Here is a 9,983-nt window from a genome sequence, read left to right as displayed (position 1 = left end):
CATTAATTAGATTTAAGCGGGTTGGTTATATGAGACTGGTTATCCCACAGGAATCATGAGAAGGAGAGCGCGGTTGCATTCACATTCTGCTTTGTGGGTTTTCCATAGGCATCTGGTTGCCACTGTGAGAACAGGAGACTGGTGGCTTGATCCAGCAATCTGACTATCCTTCCATTTTTAAGTAAGTCTCATTACATTCATTACGCTCACTGCTAGTAAATGTGCTTAGAGCTGCAGTTCAAATTAAGCCACCGTGTTGTTCAACCAAGTATTATTGCAACACATCCCAAATGATCATGGGAGTGAAAGTCTCTTTGGCAGGAGGGAATCCCAGTCTCTAAGTGTGGGTAGGAGTACAGCTGAAGCCCCTTAACTAAGGATGTTGAATCTGTGGCCCTGGAATCCATGGCAAGGGATATGTAATTTTTTTAATTATATTTTCTGTTTTGCAATTTAAAATACTCATTTAAGCATCCTTAAAATATCCATGACTTCCCTTTTCCTCTTTCCATGGTTCATTTTGCATATCATAAATCCCTGCATATTTTACAAAAACTAAACCATTCAGTTTTCCATTATTACATCCATCCAAACTTATTTACATTGTTGAATTTATCTTAATGCCGCCAACGTTTTCAAGCGTACAGAACTTCCCCCCATGTATTCAATAAACGTTTCCCAATCTTCTCTAAACATATGCTCTTCTTGTTCTCTTATTTTATATGTTAAGTCTGCAAGCTGCACGTATTCCATCAGCTTAAGTGGCCATTCTTCTTTAGTTGGGACCTCGCTCGTTTTCCATTTTTGGGCCCATGGCAATGGATTCCAAGCTCCTGTGAATCCTCAATCAGCATGGCCAATGATGGAAGCTGGAGTCCCTCAAAAAACGGATGTGCATCATTTGTCCTAGAGCCATGTCTCCCTCCTCCCACATTTTCTATCTGCCTACAGCGGAAGACAAAATTGTCCCTAATGGAAGCAGATATGCCCACACCTTGTCAGATGTGGGGTGGAGGGGAATCAACATACATTTCTAAAAACAAACCAAGGGAGCTTTCAAGTGCAGGATAAGTTGAAGAACGATAAAAACGAAACACCTTCTCCCCGTGTCGTTTGCAATTACACTGCCATAAGTGAGCGATGGAAACTTGGACATGCCGAAATCATGGGAGGTGCCATGTCATGTAACCTAAGCAGTTTAGGCTGCAATCCTATCCGCACTTACCTGGGAGTAAGCCTCGTGAAAATGAATGGGGCTTACGTCTGAGTAGGCGCATATAGGCTTGCACTGTCAGTCTCACTACACCGCTATGAAGCCATGATGATAGTCTATTTTAGAAAGAGGGGATTTAAGATAAAGGCCATCTGGCAATTTGATCTGCTCCACCCTTTATATTCAGGGAAGCCACCACAGAAGCCAGCCATCTCCTCCCCAGCTTGTCTAGCCACTTGAGCGATTTTTAGAAAAGTTATATTTCTTTCGCCCTGGTTTATTATTCCCGGTAATGAAATGTCTATTTGAAACTATGGGTGGGGGAGAAAATGGATTCAGTTCACCATTAAAGGCGAACCAAGGCAATTCACACTGCTCTGAATTTTGCAATGCAGTTCCACAACCAAGTAACATGTACAGAAATGTGTGTACTGGGTAAGGTGTGACCCCTCTTCTGGCTTCTCTACATTGCTCTTACTTAAACGTGATTATTATATATACATTCTATAAATGTCTAAAATTCCTTAATAAATTTTTGTATTATACTTTAGACATGCATTCCTTATTATATTACAGCATTACTTACATCTTGTGGTCTAACCAAATGTTTGCAATAAACGTTTTGTTTCAGTCCTGTGAGTGTCTTTATTTATGTACAGTTTTCTCTAAGTATACCATAAATTTGGACCATTCTTTTTGGAATTTCTCATCGTCCTGCTGTTGGATTCTTCCAGTTAGCCTTGCTATTTCCACATACTCCAATACATTCTGTTGCCATTCTTCAATTGTCGGAATATCCTGTTGTTTCCATCTCTGTGTGAGGAGTAGTCTTCCTGCTGTCGTGGCATTGTTGTTTAGAAGAAGAAGAAGAAGAAGAGTTTGGATTTGATATCCCGCCTTTCACTCCCCTTCAGGAGTCTCAAAGCGGCTAACAATCTCCTTTCCCTTCCTCCCCCACAACAAACACTCTGTGAGGTGAGTGGGGCTGAGAGACTTCACAGAAGTGTGACTGGCCCAAGGTCACCCAGCAGCTGCATGTGGAGGAGCGGAGACGCGAACCCGGTTACCCAGATTACGTGACTACCGCTCTTAACCACTACACCACACTGGTTTAGTCATTTAGTCGTTTTTGACTCTTCGTGACCCCATGGACCAGAGCACGCCAGGCACTCCTGTCTTCCACTGCCTCCCGCAGTTTGTTCAAACTCATGCTGGTAGCTTCGAGAACACTGTCCAACCATCTCGTCCTCTGTCGTCCCCTTCTCCTTGTGCCCGCCATCTTTCCCAACATCAGGGTCTTTTCCAGGGAGTCTTCTCTTCTCATGAGGTGGCCAAAGTATTGGAGCCTCAGCTTCAGGATCTGTCCTTCCAGTGAGCACTCAGGGCTGATTTCCTTCAGAATGGAGAGGTTTGATCTTCTTGCAGTCCATGGGACTCTCAGGAGTCTCCTCCAGCACAATAATTCAAAACCATCAATTATTCGATGATCAGCCTTCTTTATGGTCCAGCTCTCACTTCTATACATCAATACTGGGAAAACCATAGCTTTAGCTATACGGACCTTTGTTGGCAAGGTGATGTCTCTGCATCTTTTCAAAGTAGCATTTCTCTCAGGGTTTGAGAGGTATGTGGCTGAACACCTATGGGCCACTGGTTGGCACCCCTTCAGAATTGTGCACCCGGGGCCACAATCTCCCTGCCCCCATGCTATGCCCCTGGGCCCTGGCCTTCCAGCCACCATGACATCCCAAATCAGAGCTTTGCTTTCTGTCAAATGTCTGCTTGCCAACTCATCCCAGGCTGCCTCCTAAGAGCATGGGGCAAGAGATTTTAAGCCCCTTTTTGAGAATAGGGTCTTTCCCCTTTGGGGAAGAGGAACTATTCACATGCTCAAAGACATGATACTCTGAAATGTCAGCATTTGCGTGTTCAGACCCAGAAACACCCCCCCCCAAATAAATTCACACGAGACTCAAATTTTGGTTTTGGTTTTTGGCAGAATTTAGGCCACAACTTTATTGATTACAGAAAGTGACTGGTTGCATAAGCTCTGGTTCGACCAGCTCCCTGCCATGCAAGTAGCGTTGACCCAGGGTTCCAGTATAGGTCAGCCAAGGGTGAACACCTGGATAAGCGGAAAGCCAGGAACAGGCTATCTCCGCCACCCAAATGTCCCCCTGGACTCAGGCACAACCCCCTCTCAGGGGTTGATCAAACCATCGAGTCCCTGGATTCCTTTAATGGAATACCCTTGACATAGGGATGGCGAGAGTGTTCTCCCATCTCTATCACCGGAACCAGAGCCTATCCACAACCTTACAAGTTGTGATGATTTGCTATGTGGCAGGTGAAACCCAAATGGCACCAGCCAATCAGCCAAGTGGGGAAAATTCCTGCCGTGCCCCTGTCCAAACGACGGATGACACATGACGGCATAGCAAGGTCAAGCGCACAAGCCCTAAAAGTAGGGAGGGGTGGGCGGGTGTTCTGAATGCACGCGCCGAAAGAGGAAGCTCTGGGTCACGTGCATGGGCATAAATAGGTCCCTTGGACCATTTGGACTGCATCACATTGGCCAGATTGCACCCAGCTTTGAGGGACCTACCAATCGGGTGTTGTGGCTGACCAATAGTACCCACCCACAACACAGGGTGTCGGTTTTCCAGGTCTCACCGCAATACTTTAGGGGAGGACCCGATTTTTGTAAACAACCATGTGGGGTTCCCGTAATGGTGCTTGGAGAAGAAAATCTCTTATCGGACATTAAAAAGAAACTAACAAGCCTTAGCAGAGTGCTTTGAGCCTCTGAGATGGGTAGGCTCTCTAATGTGATGCAAAGGCAAGGGAGCAACATAATGAAATCAACAGTGAGCAGTAAACAGAGTAAATTGGCTGAAAGGGAACAGTAAGTCATTTGCTGGAATCTTTCACACTGTGTGTGTGTGTGTGTGTGTGTGTGTGTGTGTGTGTGTGTGTTTTAGGGATGGATGATTTTTGACAATTTTGGTTCCTGTCCTTGTCTAATTTTTTGAAAGTCCATTTAGCCACATTTCAATATCAGTTTGCTTTTCTTTTTTAATGCACAAAAGTTCACCAGAATTAATACAGTGGTACCTCAGGTTACATACCCTTCAGGTTACAGACGCTTCAGGTTACAGACCCTGCTAACCCAGAAATAGTACCTCAGGTTAAGAACTTTGCTTCAGGATGAGAACAGAAATTGTGCTCCAGTGGCGCGGCGGCAACAGGAGGCCCCATTAGCTAAAGTTGTGCTTCAGGTTAAGAACAGTTTCAGTTTAAGAACGGACCTCCGGAAGGAATTAAGTACTTAACCTGAGATACCACTGTATACCCATTTTTTGTCTGCCATACACAAAACATCATCTTTAGTTGTTTCAGGTGTATTACTGAAGACATACCTTTTTGCCCAGGCTTTTCCTAACCATGAGAATGGACCCTGTTTTTACTGAATTCCTCTTTTCACCTGTTTTTTTTACCTGTTTTTATCATGGCGTTTTGCCATTGCTATTATACTCTCTTGTCTTCTTAATGATATTTTTGTATACTGTTTGGTTATTTATTTATTTTTTAAAAAGGAAGCAGCTTAGAAACGCTCCCAAATAAAGAAATAATTTTGCTGAATATACCTGCCTTTGCAAGCAGTTTCCAATACACATAATGCATTTTTCTTTTGTTTTTCACAAATATATGCATCTTTCTTTCTTTCTTTCTTTCTTTCTTTCTTTCTTTCTTTCTTTCTTTCTTTCTTTCTTTCCTTCCTTCTTTCTTTTTAGCAGATGCATTTTGGCTAGAGAACTGCATTGCAAAATTCAAAGAACAGCAAACATCGAGGGTTGGTTATGTGTTTCAGTTCGTGCATTGCTTTGGGAATTGCGAATTAGGTAGGTTCCCATTAAAATGCCAACACACACACACACACACACACATCTCTGATGCTCTTCTTCCCTCCCTCGTTTAACAAAGGGCTGGAAAGTTTTATGGCCAATAATACTACCTGTAGTTATGCATATGAAGATAATGCCATCCAAATTGCAGGTGCCTGGGTGTGAGCCAGCTGCCTGTAGAGATGAGAAAATGATGTTCCTTTGTGAAGAATGCACAGCAATTGGCTCGGGCCCTATCTCTGTACATTATTGATATGTTGCTCTCTGTCTCTTTTCCTCTGGCATGAGTTACAATGAGCAATAAAAAAGGGAAAATCGGTTCGCGGCACAGTTATCAATGCCAGTCAACCTGACTAATACAAGAACCTTGCCTATTAATGGACAGAGAGAGCCGTTTTCTTTGCTCCCCATTAGAACTGGCCTCAGAGCACAACAGCTGCCCAGCAGAAGTAAATCTCTTCTCCTACAAATGTGTAGAGGTGTGGTCTAGCGGTTAGACCAGGAGGGCAGGCCACAGATTGTTCTGGTTGCATTCCCAGTTTGAGAAGGCAAGCCCCTCTGAACAAGAAGGGTCCATTTCCAGCATTGCTATTGGGCGGGTTATTGGGTTATTGTTATTGGGAGGGAGCAAAATCTAATGTATAAAATCAATGTGTCTGTAATTCCTGGGTCTGTTTTGTGGTTAGGCTTAGTTGCTTCACATTGTATGGTTTAATCTACACGGAGAGCACTGTGAAACCCACACATATCTGATGACAGCACATATTTTAGACCAGGGGTCAGCAAACTTTTTCAGAAGGGGGTTGGTACACTGTCCCTCAGACCTTGTGTGGGGCCAGACTATATTTTGAAAAAAAGAAAAAAAAATGAATTCCTATGCCTCACAAATAACCCAGAAGTGCGTTTTAAATAAAAGCACACATTCTACTCATGTAAAAAAATGCTGATTCCTGAACCGTCCGTGGGATAGATTTAGAAGGTGATTGGGCTGGATCCGGCCCCTGGGCCTTTGTTTGCCTACCCATGTTTTAGACCCTTCAAGCACCCCTATTTTCCATGGATGCTCCCCGATTCACAGATTCACATCCCATTTCTGATTTGATCCCAGAATTTCCCACTTTTCCTTAGAACGTCCCTATTTTCATCGGATAAATGTGGGATTTATCCGATTTCATTGGATAAATGGAGTTATGCAACCCTCAGGTCAAGGCGATAAACAACCGTAAAACCTTTAGAAGACATCAGAAGGCCGCTCTGATAGGGAAGTTTTTTTTAATGTTAAATGTTTTTTAATGTTTTTTAAAAGATATGTTGGAAGCAACCCAGAGTGACTGGGGCAACCCTGTCAGATGGGTGGGGTATAAATAAAATTTTGGCCTGCCAAGGGGCAGAACCTAGAGGATCAATGTGTGAGGCCATTGAGAGAGGTGGGAATTTAACCAATCCCTATTCAAAATACCATGTTGATTCGATAAATGGCCTGGCTGATACTGAATGGTCAAGTAAAAACATTAGATTGCTGGCAACCCTCCAGCTTCAGAAAAGGTCTGAGCTCTAGTTTGCATATGTTCTGGAAAGTGGGAAGCCATTCATAGCTCACCCCTATTGTACATGCAAATGAACCATTGGACACATCCAGCAACAGAGGCAGAGGTTTCCTGTCACCTCAAAAATACAGTGGCCTGGTCCAGGCAAGTTAATGCTTCTCTGTGGAAATGTGTGGGGCCACCAGCAGGCTTACAGCTGGCTGGATCACAGCGCAGAGGGGCAGGTTGTGGGATCTGGGGCCTGCACATGCAGTCTGTACACACAGCCATTACTATTTGACTCCCCCTACCTCCATTTCACACATCATGGTAGCCATATGTTATGGCCCAATCTTCTTCTTCTTCTTTGGCGATCACTCGTAGCCAAGTAAGACTGTCTTCCATAAACACGGTTTTAAAAGTGTGTCCGTAAGTGACTGCGGAGGCCAATTCTGGATCCACATGTCCTTCCACAGTGGGGACATAGGTTTCCAGGCATGGTGTGAATTTGCCAAGCGTGCCTTCCTCTTAGCACATTTCTCCCTTTTGTTCTGAGTTCGAGTGTCTTCAAAACCCATGACACCTTTGGTAAAGGCTGTTCTCCAATTGGGGCGCTCGTAGGCCAGTGTTTCCCAGTTGTCGGTGTTTATGCTACATTTTTTTAGATTTGCCTTGAGAGAGTCTTTGAACCTCTTTTGCTGACCACCAGCATTACACTTACCATTTTTAAGTTCAGATTAGTTGCTTTGGAAGACGATAATGAGGCATCCGCACAACATGACCAGTCCAACGAAGTTGATGTTGAAGAATCATTGCTTTGGCAATGGTGATCTTTGCTTCTTCCATTACACTGGCATTAGTCTTCCCAAGTGATGTGTAAAACTTTTCAGAGATACCATTGATGGAATCTTTCGAGGAGTTGGAGATCGTGTTTGTAAGTGGTCCACGTTTCACAAGCATACAGTAAGGTTGGTAGTACAATAGCTTTTTAGGCAAACATTTTGGTTTCCCTGCGAATGTCCCAGTCCTCAAACACTCTGCACTTCAACTGGGAGAAAGCTGCACTCACAGAGCTCAGGTGAAGCTGGATTTCGGCATCAATGTCTACCCCAATATGGTAGCACTAGCCCAGATGAACAACTTGCAACCTCATCTGCAACCACATGGATTTTCTGCACTTGTCTAGTGCTTTTCAGTAAAACCTACCCACAATTTGTCCACATGCATGTGTGAAATGATTATCTCAGGTTCTGTTCCCAGCTTGGGAGCTTCACCTTCCATTCCCAATTTTGGGAGATCTGTGAAGTTAAGCATCTAACTCCCCCGTCTTCTCTTTTCAGCTATTGAGGGGCAGAAGAGATGAGAGTGCTGTGTCTAATAGCAAGAACATCATCTTCTCTTCTTCCAAAGGGCATGGCCGTTTACCTAAACTCATACCTTTCACACTGAAGCTTTCATTGCTTTTTATTTTCTGCTCTATCCATTAATCTCAATAGGATTCTCCTTCCTTCCCCCCTCCCCTCTCCCCCACTCTTTGACAAGCTGAACTGCAAAGGTCTCCACCTTTTTATAGCACAATAAAACACATACAATGAATAGGATTACTGTAGATTGGCCAGACATAAAGACTGAAGGAGGCCTGTTGCTTCTTGAGTTGAGGCTGCACAGTCTGATAGCAGCAGAATATTAGGTAGGGGAGCACAGACTTCTCTTCTCCCCAAAGGACACTGCAGCAGGAACCAGAGCCATCGTCCTATTTTGCAGTACTCTGAAATGGATGCATCCATCCAGGTCTGGAAGCTGGGTTTCCATGTGCATACACAACATTTGAGAATCAGAAAGGTGCACACCTATACATGAGTTTATTTCCAGTCTGAATATCAGAATCCTGTAAGTGTTGCGGTGAGATCACCAGAAACTGCCTCCCTGTTGTGGGGCGGGACCGTTTGGATGGCCAAAATGCCCCATTGGTTGCCCCTCTGTTGCTGGGGCAAAAATCTGGTCAGTTGGGTTGGCCATTGGCTGCTGAGGGGCTACTTAAGCTGCTGCAAGTTGCTGGAGAGTTTCACTTTCTTGCGAAGTGCAGCAGATCACCCGTCCTCCTCTCCCTGTATTTAGGGTTGTTCTTATGGCCTTGCTATGCCTGTCTAGGAGTCATCTGTTTTGGAGCAGGGCCCCAGTAGGGATTTTGCCATTTGGCTGATTGGCTGGTGCCACTTGGTTTTTGCCTACTGTGTAGCAAATCGTCACAACTTTGTAAGGTTGGCGGTTAGGCATTTGGTTCAATGTTTTGGGGAGGGGACATAGGTGGCTGTGCCTGCCCCTCCATTGCTGCTGCTAGGGAATTCCGTTAAAGGAATCTAGGGGATCACCTTGCTTTTGTCCGAACCCTGTCAAGGGGCTAGGGCCACGCCAGAGCCCCTGGGAGCATCTGGGGTGAGCTGTGAAATCGAAGGAGTTCTCGCTCCCCCAGGATGCTTTCCCTTACTGACATATGGTGGTGCCCAGTATCAGTCCTGTTCCTGCCACCGTGCAGGTTCAGGTAGTCTGGAACCAATGCCTAAGCAACCACTCACATGCTGTAATCAATAAAGTTGTGGCCAAAATTTAATGCCAAAAACCTTAAACTAAAATCTGTGTCCATTGTGTCTTCATTTGGGGGTGGTTTGGGGGGTCTTCACATGCAATTAGGAAATCACATTTACTATAATCATTGTACAGTAGCTGTGTTTCCAACCAGGAAGAATAGCTCAAAACAGAGCACCCAAGAATCTTTCCCTGATAAGTTATCTGATGCCTAAAGGACATAGAAATAAACACTGTTGCTTCCAACGCCACACAGTTCTTTTTAACTGTTACCTCTCTCGGAGTCAGGACTTGGGTAGAAGTACAGAGACAAATAACTGAGAAGTGAAGAACCAAAGACAGTAGGATAATTTTTTCTACTTCCACACTTTGGGGGAGGTGTTGTCCAAGCAGCTTTTATAATAGTATGTGTCAGGGAACTGCCATCGCAGTCAGGAGTGGTGGAAGGGCTCCCGAGCGATGCCGGAGAAGGTCCCAGCAGGAAAAGAGAGGACTCAGTGACCGGGGAAGGAAATCAGCGTTACACCAGGGAGAAAGGCGGGCAGTGGCGGGTTTCGGAGGGATGGCTCCAGGACTCTTCGCCCGAGACCAGCGGGGAGAGCATTGGTCCTCCACTGCCCACACCCACCCTGCGCAGAAGACTTCCGCGCAGGGAGGCTAGGCGGAGACTATCTGTCAAGGAACTTTTATGTTGGAAGAAGTTCAGGAAATGCCCACTGACGGATTCTGCCAGTGACTGAGACAGACGCGGAA

This window comes from Podarcis vaucheri (assembly GCF_965113315.1).
Source record: "Podarcis vaucheri genome assembly, chromosome: 2".
Taxonomy (NCBI): Eukaryota; Metazoa; Chordata; class Lepidosauria; order Squamata; family Lacertidae; genus Podarcis; species Podarcis vaucheri.
Note: the sequence above shows the minus strand (reverse complement) of the source record.